We start from the raw sequence: 17,708 nt of genomic DNA on the forward strand, positions 1-17,708 counted from the left end.
ACTTAAAATAGCGAGGACAGTGACCAAAGGCATGGAAACGTGAAACATCTTGGTCTGTAGGTGTGCACTGGGGTTGGTGACAACTTCTTCAGGGTTCTGAACGGGCAGTGTTGGGAGTGAGGGAGACGAGGCTGGACAGGTAAACTGGGATGCTGATGGGGAGCCATGGAAGCCCGGAACAAGAGCCTGGACAGGGAAGGCAAAGGCAAATCTTGCGAGACAAGGAAGAAGGTAGGATTGGGTAGAGTTTATGGCATGATCGCTTTAGATTGGTGAATACAGCAAGGTTAGGACTTTGAAGTGAGTTTTGATGAGCACACCCTTAGTCTGGATAACTGTGTAGGTGATTCACAGCCTCACCTTGCAAGAATTGGTGTTTCCTCTGAGTGGGCAACTAAGCTATGCTTGCTTGATCTGAGCACGGCTTATCACAGGCACCGGAAAGTGTAACCAGTCTGAGAGGTGTTTAACGAGGGGACAGGAAATTGCGTTGGTTTTAGCACAAGCACCTTACCTAAGACTGCCTTGCTTCGGCACCCCACCCCCAAACCAATCCCATCCCTGCATGAGGTTTTGGGTGAACAAACCAGAAGAGGGGTCCAGATGGAAGGACAGAGAGGAGTGCTGATCTCAAGACAAAAGTTGTAAGCTGGTACCTTCGGGAGACACAGTGGGATCCTCTGCGAAGGGTTTACCATTTTTAGTTGTTCTTTTCCCATAGACCATCTGAGTCACTTTTGGTGTACTATTCAACATTTTCTTCTCCTTTATTGAGATAACTTTTGGACATCCCAGCAGGGAGCTTTGAAAATGAGGGGTTGGGAGCTAGAGATTTGAGCACTAAAGGGAAACACTGTCTTTGCAATGTGACCCATCCATTGGGGCCAGTGTGGGCTGGCAGCACCCCAAGAGAGAGGGAGGGCACCCAGAGCTAGAGTAGAGACAGGAGAGGCAGGAGGTGTGCACCAGGCCCCCAGAGCTGCCACACGGATGCCAAGAACAAACTCTTCCCTTTGCCCCAAATCTGTTAGAGGAAGGCTGCCCTTGAAGAGGACAAGCTGACGCGCGGGTTGTCTTTGTATCACGGGAAAAAAGAAACAATTTGAAAACCAGAGAGAGACCTAAAGAAAAAAAAAAAAAAAGAGTTACTTTCATTTTCCATATATTTTATGCAGGGAGGCGGAAAGAACTAGATTAAAATGAGCAAGAATAGCCTACAAGATCCTTAATTGATAAGGGATAAAGAACTCATTTAATTGGTGGCCGTCCTGAATAATATGCATTGGAAAGTGTAAAATCAAAGTAGCACACAGAATAAGAAAAATAACCATGGAAATAAGGAAGTAGTCAGAAAAGTTCCATAAATTAAATCATAGTTTGAAAGGATAAACTCATGTTAACACTCATTACCATATTTTAATTTCATGGTGATTAAAATTATAATGTAGCATGTATTACCACTTAATTGATCTGCCAACATCAAGTATTTGCAAGTTTCTTTTTGTTCTCCAAAGTCATAAACTATCTATTCTTTGCTGCATAATTTTGGAGGTAATTTCAAACCATAAATATTTCTCTTTATTAAAATTCTCAGGAAATGAGAACCTCGATAGCTACTTATTTATATCTGCTTTGGCAAGAAGCCAGGAAATTCATTTTCCTATATTTTGAATTCTACAAAATTAAAGTGCTAAAGAATATTATCTATTAATCTTCATGCTTCCCTTTATGACAGCTTTACAGTTTAATAGCAACGTTCACATATCCGAGGGTGGCTAGCTATGTCCCTTTAAATCTGAGTATTTTTCTTTTTATAGAAAGCGGTCCCTTGTTGAGGATACAGACCCATCTCACTGCCAAGCCTTGCACCTTTTTAGCACCCGGCCAACCTGCCCCAGACAGAATTGCTCGCCCCCCACTGGTGGTGCCAATCGCCAGAGACCTGGCAATTTTCCAGGCCTCCACCTTGCTCGGGTACCCCTACTTCTTGCACCCCCCTTGGATGAGATGATGTCTTTGTGCCAACCATTTGCTGTAATCAGCCCCGACCCCTGAGAATGTGGCTGCCTCCAGTCCTACTGAGCTCTTCCCTCATTGGTGCATCTGGGCTAGACCACCCTGGTTCTGATGGAGTAAATAGGACACATATGCCACTGTGGAGTCTCATGAGTCTCTTTAGATAAAAATAAATTCAGAAAATTGCAAAACCTTTCAGGGACAATTCTTTCCTAATGATTCTTGACTCCTTTGACACCCCATCGCACTGATTAATGGTCATTCAAGTTGACCACCTGGCAGAGCTCACTGTCAAAATCAAAAAGGACAGATTTTCAAAAGTCAGGTATTGCCTTTTGTGCTGTGAAATCCTGCTATGCATGTGTGTGTGGGGGGGGTTCACGTGCACACGCAACCTTACGACAATTATAAACAGATGCGGTATCTGACTCCTGAAATTTATTGGTGGCCCCCTACCCCACATGCATGTTCTCCAGTACCATTCTTCGTAGCACTCATAAAATTAGCCATTACCAAAAAAACGAGTTCTCATATGTAGCAATATGGTCAGACTGAGGCTGGTCAAATATTTTAAGGCTACTAGAAGTGGGAGAAGATTCTGTAGAGATCTTTGTTATGAACTATCTGGAGGTTTAAAACAAAAACAAAAACAAAACCAGGAGGCAACGGGAAGAGCCTGTTTTACATCATTACAAGCTATGAACAAAGAAAGATACTTTCAGTGCTGAGTCTCAGTATGGATTGGATCACTCCCCTTAACATTTTTTAAAAGTCTGGCTCTGATGGGGTTTACAATTGAGCACACATAAAATTCATACCCAGGAGAGAGCGTATTAGAAGCAGACAGGGGATATCTCTTGGGTCCCAAGGGCAGAGAGTGTAGCCAAAAGGCCAGTGTAAATGAAAGGCAGGATCTAAGGGTAGGGACTGCATAGTCCCTCAGCTGTTCCCTGTTTGGTCCAGCTCGTTTCAGTTCAAGCAAGAGAGAGAAAGAGAAGTGAGTCGGCCACTGGCCAGCCACTCGACTGGACCCTCCTGGGCCAAGTGGCTCAGAACTCAGGGTGGGATCGTTTTAGATAGAGTGGCCTCTTAGCAACAATGACCTGATGTCGCTGTAACAAGCAAGATCTCTGGTCAAGAGGAACTTTGTGGCTTCCCACTTTTGGTACTTACTTGGTGGGGAGAGAGTACCGGGGGCTGTATAAAGAGGTTCAGATATTTCACAAAGGGCCAATAGGAGGTGTATTTCATGAAAAGGGCTGGGAGAGTGTGTGCTTAGTCTGGGATTAGAAAATCTAAAGACTGTAGGGAGTGATTCTAGCCTTGGGGTGAGGGTAAGTACAGAACGCAAGAGCCGATGTGAGCCTCTGAAAAATGGGAAGTGACCAGGTTGTGGTCACAGATCAGGACGACAGATACTGGGAGAGGAGTAAGGAATCAATCAAAGGGTTAACACTATCATCATCTCAGCCAGAGACATTAATTCTCTCATTTCATTCTGATAGCAAACTTCCCACACAGTTAGAGGTGGCACAGTGTGGTAATTACACACCCAACCTCTAGAGTCGGAGCCCTAGCTCCAAATTCCAGTCCTGCCACTCCCCACTGGTAGAATCTTGGGCTAGTGATCTTTCTTGTCATGCCTAAATTTCTTCTCTGCAAAACCCCAGGGAAGGATTAACTCCAGCTCATCTGCCCACTCTGGGGTTAAACAGGATTGGGAGGGGAAGGGAGAAGAGGTCACAAAGAAAGCGGACTAACCTTTACTGAGTGATCTATTAGGAGCCAAAGCCTACACAGATATTTTTACATCTTGGTAAATTCCCAAGTCTTCATACAAACTAGGAGATCTTAGCTGCATCTCTCTACCTCCACCCCCCTCCCCCCAGCTCTTCCAAATATCCCCATTGATTATTCTGCAGCTCACGTGACTATTCTCCTAGCAGACATATGGTCACACCTCTGCTTTAGTGGGTTCCGTGGGTCCTCATCATCTACATCACACTTTAGTAAGGCACATAGGGTCCTTCCCAGACAACCCCTGCTGCTATCCCAGTCTCATATCCAGCTCCCCATTTTCTCCACTCTGCTTCTCTTCCTGCCAACCCAAACTGCCTTTCTCTGTGACATCGCTCTCCTACTATCTGCGTGCTTTTCACATACATTTCCCTTTGCCTTAACTGTTCTCTCTCTCTCTCTCCTCTCTCACTCTTCCGGGGAAAGTTCATCAGTTATTCAGTATCTAGGTAAGATGCCCGTGAATTCCTTGGGCTGTTGGTGGTTCCCTCCTAATACTCCAACTGTGCCTCTGTTACAGGACATGTGATACTATGTGTGCATTGTGTCCACCCTTTTGCCTGGCCATCTAGCTCACCAGTCTCGGACGATCCAGAGGGCAGGCCTTGGGTCTTCTCCAACCCCACATCTCCAGGGCCTTGCACAGTTCCTAGGGTAGGCTGGTAATCACTGCTTGTTGAATGAATATGACCACTGGAGATTTCACCCTCACAGTCGGTCTCAACTGGTTATTTTGCAAGGATTTTATTCCACTCCCTGTGGTTGAAGCTTAATCATGTTTAGATACAGAAGAAGACAATATGGAATGTTGTTGCTGTGGAAACAAACTTGGAAAATGGCTTTCTTTTCTACTGTGTAAAAATGTAGGAGCCATATCTCATGGCTAAGCTGAACGTGAACACTTACACAAAGGCACTGAAAGCCCGGAGCTTGCTCCCGAGACGCTCTGTGGTAGCCAGCTGTGTGGACCATGGAACGCGCTCCAGGTGCCATTCCAGCATATCATTGTTCTCACTTTGATGAGCAGTCACTGGGTTAAATATTATTTTCAGGGCATCCTACAATGAAATTATTGCATTTTAGTTGGCTTCTGTTTGGGGATTTAAGATGTTTTAAAATCACACCGTGTAACAATTTTTTGAGAGAGAGAGAGAGAAAAAAAAAAAACCACACTTACCCATTATTTTTAAAGGTTCATTTCAAAAGCCTCTATTCTGTCTTATGTATTTGGGATCAGCTCACATGGAAAGGCTTTCTTGAGATTCTATAGAAATATTTTCCCTCTCCTGCCATGAACTCCTATAAGAAGGGAACTTAAAAATAATAACAAAATACTATGCATTTTGTGATATTTCCCCTTGTGGGATGATTCTTTGTCTAACCACCATGTCTCCTGACTGATTACTACTATTCCTGAAGGAACATGAGGAAATTTTCTTACTCTTTTCACCTTAATTGACCAAAAGCCCATTTTCACGTATCAAAACCTCCATGTCCTATCCGATTTCTGGGGTTCTCTAACTTGACTTTTACCATATCGATAAATTTCCTCTCAATCTAAACTGTAGTATCAGCCCCAATATCCTTGCCTCAAAAATTGTAAAAAAAAAAAAAGGGGGGGGGAGTTTCTCATTTTCACCTGTATAGGATATTACATAATTCTAGCATTGAAGAAAGACTGTATGATGGTATTCAAACTTTCTCTACATGCTTTCATGCAGGAGGTGCCCCTCATGTAACAGATGTGTAATTCACATGTAAGCAGACTTGACAAAAGATAAAACTGAACTCACTGGGTTGTTAAGAGGATACATTGAGAGAGTGCCTATGGAGAATGTAGGGTTTGATGGGGTTCTGTCCTCTTCCCTCAACTTGCTCTTTACTAGCCCTGGGTGACCCCCCATCCATTCTGGGGTGTGTGTGTGTGTCCCCCCACCACCGCTGAATATGTGTACTTCAGATTTTGCCCATGAGTTCCCAATCTACACACTCAACTGTTTACCTGGATTTTCCAGTCACCTCTAACATGATATATATATATAACATTAAACTTACCTTTGGTCTTTCCAAATCGGCTTCCCTTCCTGAACCTCCACATTGGTGAGTGCACTGTCACGCACCCCCTTCGCACTCTTGTGCAGTCTTCATTTCCGATCCATCACCAAGCCCTGTCATTCTGTGACCAAGCCTGAGTGGACCCCTCACTTGTCTCCATCCTGTGCCTCCACCTTGCCTAAGGCTGCCGATCTCTCTCACCCGGGCTCCTGCAGCAGGTTTTGGGGAACCCCTGCCTCCAGTCTCACCCTTCACTGCAGCCAGAGTCCTCACCTTCCCTCCTTTCTCCCTTTCACGGTCCTCTTCTCCTCACAGCAAAGCCAAGCACTTCATGATCCTCTGAATCCTTTCTCTGGTCACCTCTCCCCTCTTTCTTTCCCATTTTCCTAACATCCCACTTTCCAGCAGCACCAAGTGCCTTTTATTTCTTCGAACGCCCAGTGTTTCTCTTACCTCCAGGCCTTTGCACTTGCTCAGATTGGCTGACTGGGAGTTATTAAACTACAAATAGAAAAAAATCCTAGGATTTCTCCTCGGACTCTTTTTCATAGGGAACTGTCTTCATTCACCTCTCCCTTGAACTCCAGACCGTATTTCCAAATGTCTTCCAGCTCATCCTCCCCTTGGATGTTTAACAGTCATCTCAGAATCAACCATGTCCCAACCCATCTTCTTTGTCCACTGACGCCACCACGGTCCATAACACACAATACCCCTCACACACTAGGCACTTTACTTGTTCATTCTGTTCACCATGTGTCTTCCTCATGGCAGGTAAACTCCAACAGAGGGGGCAACTTTTTCTATTTTGTTCAAAAATGAATTCCCAGGGCCTAGTATGGTTCCCGGCTGCTGTGGACTGAAGGTCTGTGCCCCCCAAATTCACATGTCGAAACTCTACCTCCCTCAGTCCCCACTGCTATGATGTTATTAGGAGAGGCCTTTGGGAGCATTAGATGAGGTCATGAGGGTAGAGCTCCCACAATGGGATCAATGCCCTTATAAGATCATAAGGGAACAGGCTTCCTCTGCTTGGTTCTTTGCCAGGTGAGGATACCTTGAGAACTTGGCAGTCTGCAGCCTAGAAGAGTGGCCTCCCCAGGACCCGACTATGCCCATACCCTGATCTCGAACTTCTAGCCTCCAGAACTGTGAGAAATAAATGTCTGTTGTATATAAGCCAGTAAGTGTGTGGTATTTTGTTACAGCAGCCAGAATGGACAAAGATATTGATATATAGGGGACACTTGATAAATGTTTGTTGAATGAATAAATGGCCCTATAGCAACAGAATGAAGGCGGATTGAAACTTACCCAGAATTCCTCAGATGTGGATAGCCACAGTGCAGCAGAAAGATCATAGATTCTGTCGGGCAGATCTGCCTGGTTGTGTGACCTAGGGGAACTCATTTAATCTGAGACATTTTTCTCAGTTGACAAAATGAAGATAAGATGGCTCACAAGATGGTTGTGGGCTAATTGATATAATTGGCTTCAACCACACTGCGCTTGGTCCTAAATAAATATATTCTATTCCCAAATCCTGTTCTGACAAAGACTACTGGAGGCTTTAAAAAACTTGGCAAGGTTAGCAAGCCTTTTCCAAAGCAGACCTCAGATGAGGCAACTCGAGAATTAATCAAACTGTGTTCTATAAGGAGCTCACTTTATTAAAAGTGCGATAGGTCTTCTTGGGTGGAACGGGGTTTAGTGTGAGGGTCAATTGAAAAGCATATTCTTGTAAACAGTTGCTCAAGGCATGGTCTCCTTGAGAGGAATTGGGGGCATGAACTCCCCTCACCAACTATTTCTCCCAACTCACTGGGAAATGTTTATTTGAGACATTGTTTACTGAGCTTGGAAGACTGTGCTTTGCCCTCCTGCTTAATGCCTAATAGCTGTACAATTATTTATAATTTCCGTTTACTGCAGTGTGGCCCCCAGTCTTCCAAGGGGCTGAAGAACCGGGCCGTGCTAGGGAGAGGTCCCAAGTTTCTGGAGAAATGAAGTGACAATGCAGTTTTGCCTGGTGCTTAGGATTGTCAGGGCAGAATAGAGCACAGTCCCCTTCCAGGGTGAAGTCGTTAAGGTGCATCTGTGGGGTGATGTTTGCAGACACACTGATGTTTGTTGACATTGCAGTGACCCACAGGAACCAAGCAAATTGGACATGGAGGGAACTGACACATCCTATCAGAATCACAGACTAACACACCTAAAATGGAACCTTAGGAGCCCTTTGTTTCAAAGACCAGAAAAATGAAGCACAGAGAGACGAAGTGACTGGACAAGGGTCACACGGTTGATAAGGAGCAGAAAGACAACTCAGACCTGGTCTGTGTTGTCTCAGGCCCACACCCTTCCTACCGCAGGGTGCTTAGAGCAAGGGAAGAGAGTTCTATAGAGGCTAAGTGACTTGAGTTTTCAATGAAATTTTTAAGGTTTTCTTCACAGTTGGATTAAAATGACCTAAATAAGCTTAGCATCTAATAAATGAGATAATGCATACAAAAGTACATTGTCCGTTATAAAATATTGCCAAACTATTGGGTGAATTGCTGATTAAATGTGTGAGATTAATAAAGAAAATGGTCTGACAGATGGATATGCTCATACAGCATTACACGTCGTAGTTTAACAGCAACCAAACACAGCAAACTGATTTTACCTGCTTTGTCAGCTGCTCCATTGACTCTTTGTTGTTGACTCCAGGGGAGGTAACACACTGAAGGCAAATGGGTACAAGGAAAATGTGCAGAAAGTTAATTTGTACCTACAGCTTTTTATTAAGATTTTTTTCAATTATAAAAAGAGTGCAAAGATGTTGCATTCAGTACACTGAGGAAATACAGCAAAATAGAAAAGAAACTGAAAATTACCTGCATTTGGAAACAGATACTATTAAAATTTTTAAAAAGATATTTACGAAAAACTACTACCCTATAAGCACATGGTGCGTGTGCAGATCAAAACCCCTATCTTCAAACAACAGTGTTCAGTGACTATTTTTTTCCATTAATCTTTAAGAATACTGCAATCGATTGTATATTATTTCTTTATATAGAACTATCATAACTTCTTTATCCACTTGCCTATTGTTGACCATTTATCATGTTAGCAAATTGTCCATATTATAAATATTTCTGAAATGAAAACAGTCCTTCTTCGGCCACATTTCAGATACTCATCCTTCCCAGAATAGATTCCCTAGAAGTTGGATTATGAGCTCAAGGACTATGACATTTTATTTATTTTTTTAATCAGAGAGAGAGAGAGAGCATGAGCAGGGGATGAGGCAGAGGGAGAGGGAGAAGCAGGCTCCCCGCTGAGCAAGGAGCCCAATGCAGAATTGGATCCCAGGACCCCGGGATCATGACCTGAGCCGAGGGGAGATGCTTAACTGACTGAGGCACCCAGGCGTGCCAAAGACTATGACACCTTTTAATCCTCCTAAGCATACTCAAGTGCTCTTCAGAGAATGTGACCTATTTATCCTCGTACCAGCACTGTGTATACATATACATCTCACCACATCCTTGCCAGCATTGTCATAGAAAATAGTTGACAATGAATGAAAGTTTAATGAGAAAAAGGATATTTACATGGTCTCAAAATCAATTCCCACAAGGTGCTTAATAACTACAAAGGGAAAAATAATAACTTCACAGAAGTGAAACCTTGCAGATACCATGTTAACCAAGATCAAAGTTAGTATCATCAATAATGGGACAAGCTGACATCATGTTCCTCATAACAGGATGCACAGAGAAGGACGCAACATCACTTCTGAGATCTTCCTGCCAAAAATGCATAACCTGAATCTAATTATGGGGAGACATCAGACAAGCCCAAATTAAGAGACATTCAACAAAATCAATGATCTGTATTTTTCAAAAATGCCAATGTCATGAGGTATTCAATGTGTTCTAGTTTCTCTTATGATTGAATTCTGTTCATTATATTATCTGAGTGGTATTGCTGGCACAGAAGAAAGCTACTGGATTTTGTCCATTTTTCTTGTATGCCACCATTTGACTTGTTCTGAATTAATGTTAAGAGCTTCCTGCTGATCCTCCTGCAGTTCTTTTTAAAGATGTATCATCATATTGTCTGCAAATAACAGTAATTTTGACTCTTCCTTTCCAATAATTCTACCTTTTATTTCTGCCTGATGTCTCATTGCATCAGATAGAATTTCTAGAACAGTGCTACTATATAACAATGCAGACACGCAGCATCTCTGCCTCTTCCTGGTTTTAATGGAAATGTTTCTGGTCAACATTAGGAATGGGACAGGCTGTCAATATCCGATGTATGTTAAAGGGAGTTTCTTCTTTTTCCTAGATTTCTATGGGCATTTTTAAAAATCAGTCATGGATGTTGAATTTTATCTGAGCATCTTTTTGTCACCTATTGAGATGATTATGTGGTTTTTCTCACTGAGATTGCTGAACTGCTGTTAATGTCTTATTAGATTTTTCTAACATGAAACTATCCTTGCTTCCCTGGAGTACACCCGATTTAGCTGGGGTAGACAGGTCTCCTAGTACTTCGTTTTGCTGTTATTATATTTTCGCCCTTTTGCAACTTTGTGGCAGATTTGTGTTGTATCGACTTAGTGTAGCTGGTGCTGTTTCCAGAATTCCCTTCTCTGCGAAGTTCTGGGTTAAACGGGCCACAAGAGACAATGGTATGAGACTGGGAAGGCAGAAGTGAAGCCCGAGCCCTATTCTCATCATGCTCACAGGTCAGTGCAGGGCACGAGGCATCGATGCCACTCAGAGTTTGTCACTGCTCCACTGGCTCACCTGATTGGGATGGGACAGCAGCCTGGTGCACAGCAACTCCAGCTGCTGGCAGGCCAGGACCTTCAGTTTCACTGACCCCTGACCTGGATACATTTCGGCTCCACCGGAAGGGGACCAATTTCTCCCGCAGATCGCTCCATCACTAAAATTGGAGACTTGGGGGCAGTGAGAGACTGATGTCGATTCCAGTCCATCTTTGTAGGCTTTAGTTCTTGCTGCCCCCACTTAACCTCCATCTTTCTTTCCTCACTGCCTGCTTTGCTCAGGCTCCAGCCTGAGACACAAACACAACAGCCATAAAGAATTTGTGTAACCAGCTCCCACGATTGCATAAGGTCCAACCCATAGATATACCCCTTATGTCCTGTATTCCCTAGTGGTTGTCCTTCTCCGACCTGATCGAAATACTGTTCATGAGTAAGCTTGGTCTAAACAGGTCTTGATCATTCTTTATTGACACCATAAGATTCATCCCCTGACCAGCTCAGCCCTGCTCTGTGCCCTGTGGCTAATCTTTACAAACTGCCCTCTAGCTTCTGTTGGGCTTGGTCAACATCTGCACTGGCAGAAGTTTGAAGGGCAGGAGGAGAGAGGACAGAGGGCTTTCTTCTGCCTCTCCCCTGAGCCTGGGCCCAGTGGCTGTGACAACGGCCATATCCTCTATGGCTACAGTTTCTGCTCAGGAGCCCTCTGCCACCATTCAAATCTTCTCTAAGGACATTATTTTTCTCCATGCATAGTTCTCTATTACAGTATAACAAATTGCCCCCAAATTTCACAACAAACACTATTATGTCTCATAATGTGTGATGGTCAGAAGTCTAGGAGTAGCTCCGCTGGGTAGTTCTAGCTCAGAGTCTCACTTGAGGTTACAGCCAAGATGCTGGCTGGGCTGCACTCATCCAAAGGCTTAACTGGGGCTGGAGGACCTGATTCCAAGTTCTCACATGTGGTTGTTGGCAGGAGGCCTTGGGTCCTGACCCTGTGGGCCTCTCCAAAGGGTTGCTTGAATGTCTTACAAAATGGCAGCTGGTGTCCCCCAGAACAAGCGATCCAGAGAGAGAACAGGGAGGAAGCCACATGCCTTTTAGTTGTAAGTCATACACTCTCACTTCTGCCACATTCTGTTCATTTGAAGGGGGTCACTAAGTCCAGCCCACACTCAAGTGGAAGGGAATTAAATCCTATTTCTTCAAGAGAGAAGTAGCAAAAAAATCTGTGGATGTCCTTAAAAACTTCCACACTCCCTTTGTCCCTTTCAGACTGGGATGGTAATGGCTTCCCATTGTTGCTAGTCTGGAATACCTCTATTTATGTGAACTTCCCTAAATGTTCAATCACACTTCCATAAACAATCTCTTCATTAAATTATCTGTACATAAACCTGTTTGAACATAATTGTTTCTAGAATTTTAATACAATATATTTTGGGGGGTGTGCACAGTTACATAGCATGGGAATTTCATGGGCATATATACGTATGTATTTATATATTATATATAATTATTCTATATATTATATAATTGTTCTATAAGTATATAAAATATATAATCACTACAGAGAGAGAGAATGAATATGAGCTTTTCATGTTTTCCTAAATAAAATATTTAATAATAAAATAAATAAATGTGCCAGGATGGCTGCTGATACTCAGTACCATTCTCCTCCTCCCCTTTCTATGCTCTCTGCATTATAGGGGGTAGAAAACTGAGAATTGCATTTCCCCAAATCCTTTGCAGGCAGGGTTCTGACTCACAGTCTATTAATGAGAGGCACTCACTATGAGATTTAAAAGGCAGAAGGAAACATATGCTGTTATTTCTCCTCCTGCAGCACAGTGGCCTCAGGGCCCTTCCCGCCAGAGATACCCACTTGGTGGGGAAGGCAACTGTGACCATTGGCAGGGGTTGGTTTCCTGCAGTTGCAGAATGGGGAGACAGTAGCAACTTATTGATTCTCTAAAAGCCAACAAGAACCTGAGTGCTATCGGCCATCTCTCCTAGCCTTTGGTTCTCTGCCTCTTCCAGTGGTTTTGTGTGTTTTTGTTTTTCCAATAGTTTTTTAAGCATATGGTTTCCTGTCCTAAATCACATTCTCCTCAAAATACCCAGAGTGTTTCATTTTCCTGGCCAACTCCTGACAAATAATTAGAAGGCAATAAAAAACCCCCAATATACAATGATTCTTTTTCATTTCTCCTTTCTATAGCAAAAGATCCATTTTGAGATTGCTGATGTCATTGGCCTGATGTCCTCTTAAAATTGTAAAATTCTCTCTCTATGATACACTGGTATAAATCTTAATCTTATTTATTTTCTTGTCACTCTTTTTAAAACTTAGATTTGCCAGAAGTTTTATTTTTATTTTCAGAATCAGCTCTTTGATTTGTATACCATATAAGTTAGAAGTGTATTTGGCTGCTTGCATCACAAAATAAAACTAACTGTAGCTTCAAATAAATATTTATTTTTCTAACATAATCATGAGTTCAGAGTGGGTGGTTGCTGGCGTTGTTCAGCTACTCACCAGGGTCTCTGGGATCTAGTCTCATTCTGTTCTTCAGATTCACCATCCCCAACCCTTTGGCTTTTCTCCTCATGTTGGTGGCTTTCTGGTCACAAGATGGTTATTATGACCTCAGATATCAGAAGCACTGTCAAGATAGAAAATGTGGTTGGGGAAGGGGGGAAACACTAAATCATCTCTGTCTGTACCCCTTTGACCATTAAAGCAAGAGTGGGTCCCAGAAGCCCCGTCAATCATCCTCCACTGATATCTCAGGGATAAGACTTTTTTCACATGACCACTTCTAACTACAGGGGACCCCAGGAAGTTAGTTATTTTACTTTGCAGCTTCTATGGAAGAAGATGACAAAAAATGAGCCTCGGACTGGAACACGAAGAAAACCATTCTACAGTCTCTGAATCTATCAATTGCACAGTGTTTGTTCTGCCTCGTATTTACCTTGCTGTTTATTTTATAAAGTTATTGAGTTCAAGAAGAAAGTTTATTTGCTTTATTTTGTTGTTAAATAATGAAATCACTTTATGCTATGAATTTTCCTATGAGGATAGCTTTGACAATATCCCATGAGTTTTGATGTACTATATTCTTACTGCAATTTTCTAAATAATCTTCAATTGTGCCACTGATTTCCTCTCTTAATGATAGTTTTTTAGAAGAGCATTTTTCATTTCCATGAGATGGAGGGCCTTACCCCTGAACTTTCTTGATTTCTAGATTTACTTTATTTTAGACAGAGAACGTACTCTACTTTTTTGAGATTTATTGAACTGTCCTTTGTGGTCTAGTATAAGGTCTGGTTTTTTTCCCCCTTGTTAATTTAAATTAATTAACATATAATGTATTCTTTGTTTCAGGGCTACAGGTCTGTGATTCATCAGTCTTATATAATACCCAGTGCTTATTACAACACATACCCTTCCCAATGTCCATCACCCAGTTGCCCCATCCCCCTACCCCCAACCCCCCCAGCAACCTTCGGTTTGTTTTCTATGATTAAGAGTCTCTTATGGCTTCTCTCCCTCTCTGGTTTCGTCTTGTTTCATTTTTTTCCTCTCTTCTCCTATGATCCTCTGTTTTGTTTCTTAAATTCCACGTATCAGTGAGATCATATGATAATTGTCTTTCTTTGATTGTAAGGTCTGTTTTTGTAAATATTTCTCAAGCATTTTAATAAAAGGGATAATTTGGTTTATAATATTATATAATATGTATGTATTGTTCAAATTCTCTATAAACCCAGTTTTGTGGAGTTTTATTTTTTGCTCCTAATTTGTCTACAGAAATCACCCAGATAATTGTAAAACTATCAGTTTCTTCTTATGTTTGTAACCATTTTTTTTTCTTTATCTGGTTTGATGCTTTGCAATTTGGCACTTACGTTTCACGACAATACACTTTGTTATCACTGGACATTGTGGAGTTATGGCTGCCTGGACTGCTGATATAAAGACCTTGTCTTTCTGAACTAGACACAAAATGAAAGAGGGACTAGATAAAACATGTAGATTTTAAGCTTGGCTCAATTACTTAGTAGCTTTGTGGCCCCGAACAAGACACTTAGCCTCGTTGTGCCTTAGTTTCCTCATCTGTAAAATGGGAGAAATAATAGTCCTTACTTGATAGGGTGGTTGAGAGGGTTGGACGATGTAATTCATGCAAAATGCTTAGAGCACTACTTCACACATAGGCAGCACTCAGTAAGTGTTGTTGAAGGAATCAAACAAGGAGACCATCGGACTGAGGTGGCTCTAAGGCCATGAGTAGCCTAGTAAGCAATCCAAAACCTAAGCCAGAGCCAATTCCTGTAAACGCCTCAAGGGTAAGAAGAACAACCGATCACAAACAGCCAACTAGACTTTCCCAAATAATGCAACTGCTTAAGCTACAGCTAATCAAATAATTTCCTTGTTTTGCTTCTGCCTCTTCTCTGAGAAGTCCTGCCCAGAGCTCCTGACCATGGAGTGCTCCAGACCAGTTCCAGTTTGGCATTTCCTGATTCAAACTGGCTTTAGCTAAAATAAACTTTAAAAAATTTTAACATGCCTTTTTACCTTTCAACAGTGTAAATACTATTATTATTCTTACTGTTTTTGGCCTAGCTGGCTTACTTTGTTTTTAGTATCAGAGCAAGGGTAGGACAGAAGCTACATTCTCAAGCTGATCCCATTGGCGTTCAAGTTGGTGTTAATTAGTACCAGATTCTAGCAGTTTGTCAGCGCTAGTCTGAAGGTTTTTAAATGCATTTTTGACATTTTCTCTTTCTTCATAGACTTTTATTGGGAGGTTGGAAGAGGTTGGGTCAAGGGTTACTAGCCAGCCACCTTTTAAACCAGAACACTTGTATCTAATTTTTAAAATAACCTCTTTCAGTGTGATTCAAGCTAGGTGGAGATTGATGCTATAATTCAATTGCCATAAAGAAATAACCATTAATGCACTTTTCAGTCCTGGCTGGGCACTTTCTTAATAGCCTCAAAAGACTGTGGACTATTTCAGAGAATCTTTTTGTTTTTATTAGGAGTTCATTTGAGAATTTAGGTCCCATTTTTTCACATGTCATGAATTTCAACACTATCTTTCTGAATCGTATCTGATCTACTCTCTAAAACCAATCACAGAATCATCTCTAAAATAGCATCTCTGCTCCAATGAGAGCTCTCTTTCAAAAAATAGTAAGTCTGACAGGCATCACGCATTTTAAATTGAACATAGACTGCAAAGCAGTCTTCATCCATTAGTCCAACTGACCTTTGAATAACCCAGACCAGAAAAGAATAAGCCATAAATCGAAGAAGACTCTAATCCTGGCTGGGACTTGGTGATCCTATCAACTTAGGAGTGGAAACAGCAATCATGCATGACATGCGAATTGTTCTCACAGAAAAGTCAGCCTCCTATAATGGAAAGAGCACTTGAGTAGGAGTCAGAAGATAAAAGTTGTAGTGCTAAACTAATTTCAAAACATACGGGTTACGTTAATTGACTTCCAGAGTCTTAATTCTCGTATTTATAGAATGAGGATAATGTCCGAGGCCATGCCTCCTCTCGACACTGTCTTTTCCTGCCCTCAAGGGGCTTGTGGTTAGTGGAGGAACCGTGGGGCAAAGTAGTAGAGTGGGTGAGCTTTGGAGATTTGGGATTTGAACCAGCTCCACCCACTTATTACCTGTATGACTTGGAGCAAATCATTTGTGTTCTTGGTGCCTCGGTTTCCTCATCTTTAAAATGGGCATGATAATAGTACCTACATCACAGGGTGTTTTGAGGATGAGGTGAAATAATGTATATCAAGCTCTTGGCCCAGTTCGTGGGCCATTACAATAAATGGTATATGCCCCAAATGTGACTGGTTCTCTCTGAGCAGCCTTTGATTTTTTCCCCAAAGCCCACCCTGAGGCCAGACTTAGTTTGTCCCATTCTCCTGAAATCCTCCCTTCCCCTAACACGTCCAGCTCCAGAGGACTGACAAACAATCTTGATGAGAATGAAGATTTCATAGAGGTTCAGAGGAAGGGATAGAGAAATAACTAAAATTTTAGGCAACTAAATTCTATTGATTCTTAGTATGTTTTAGGAATGGAGCTGAATACTTTCCATGGATGATCTAATTTAATTCCATATTTTAATTTAATTTTATTTATTTATTTATTTATTTTATTATTCCATATTTTAATTTTTCTGTATAGCCTCTTCCCTTTAGAGAAAGAACTACTTTCTGAGGATTTTCCTTCTTCTGCCCTCTTTTTCGTCAAGGCACCAAATATTCCCTCTATTGTCCCAAGCAATTCAGTTTTCCCATCAAGTCTCACACCCCATTTAGTGAAACCAAGGCGAGATAGCTAGACTGACCTCTACCTATTCTTCCCCAAGTCACACTGCCCAGGAACTCCCTGGTTCATCCCACAGTACCTGCTATTAGGATCCAGGAGCAGTGGTCCTCATCATGCCATGCTGTTTGGAAGAGTGTCTAATTTCGATCTTGCTCTCCATTTTATCTCCTGTGCCTGATGCAAAGCCTGAGACATAGAAGGTCAATAGTAAATATTTATGGAATGAGCAAACACATGATCAAACTAACATAACAGAGGTCAGAATGAACTGGTGTCTAAACAAAGACAGTGGCAGTGTCCTGTGTGGTACTGGCTGAAAGCATGTGGGAAATTCTCATGGAGAAGATAGGATTTGACCTTGAAAGTGAACTAGGGTTTTAGTAGGTGGAGACTAGAGACAAGAACATTTCAAATAAAGGGAGCTGTGTAATAGCACAAATACAAAAGCGCATATGGTTTGTTTGGTGTGGAGAAGTCATCTGAACAGTCTGCATCATGGAGGTCCGGTGCCTGAACTCCAGAGGTATCTGAACCTTCAGGGAGGCCAGAAAGGGCACAGTCAGAGATGGGGCCGGCAAGCTTGCGGGAGCCAGCTCAAAGGAAGAGACTTCAACACCTTATTTAAGAGTTTGATTTGTAGGCAGTGGGGGAAATCCTCCCAGTGACTGGCTTGCT

At 42.2% G+C, this 17,708-nt stretch overlaps 2 long non-coding RNA genes across 3 annotated transcripts; both read right to left on the bottom strand.

The window, feature by feature from the left end:
- Positions 1-814: 814 nt before the first annotated feature.
- LOC118004183 lies at positions 815-8,680 on the bottom strand. Of its 2 annotated transcripts, none has more exons than XR_004677504.1 (4): positions 8,537-8,680; positions 4,991-5,112; positions 4,720-4,871; positions 815-1,121 (listed from the first exon to the last, which is right to left on the bottom strand). It is a non-coding gene; the product is annotated as an uncharacterized LOC118004183 (long non-coding RNA). The 2 variants fall into 2 exon arrangements; XR_004677503.1 differs by having other exon boundaries at positions 4,391-4,871.
- A 4,440-nt stretch (positions 8,681-13,120) lies between these two features.
- Positions 13,121-17,204, bottom strand: LOC118004297. The gene is made up of 3 exons (XR_004677529.1): positions 17,113-17,204; positions 15,952-16,097; positions 13,121-13,329 (listed from the first exon to the last, which is right to left on the bottom strand). It is a non-coding gene; the product is annotated as an uncharacterized LOC118004297 (long non-coding RNA).
- Between the last annotated feature and the right edge of the window lie 504 nt (positions 17,205-17,708).

Source organism: Mirounga leonina, unplaced genomic scaffold (assembly GCF_011800145.1).
Source record: "Mirounga leonina isolate KUSES-001 unplaced genomic scaffold, KU_Mleo_1.0 Mir_92, whole genome shotgun sequence".
Taxonomy (NCBI): domain Eukaryota; kingdom Metazoa; phylum Chordata; class Mammalia; order Carnivora; family Phocidae; genus Mirounga; species Mirounga leonina.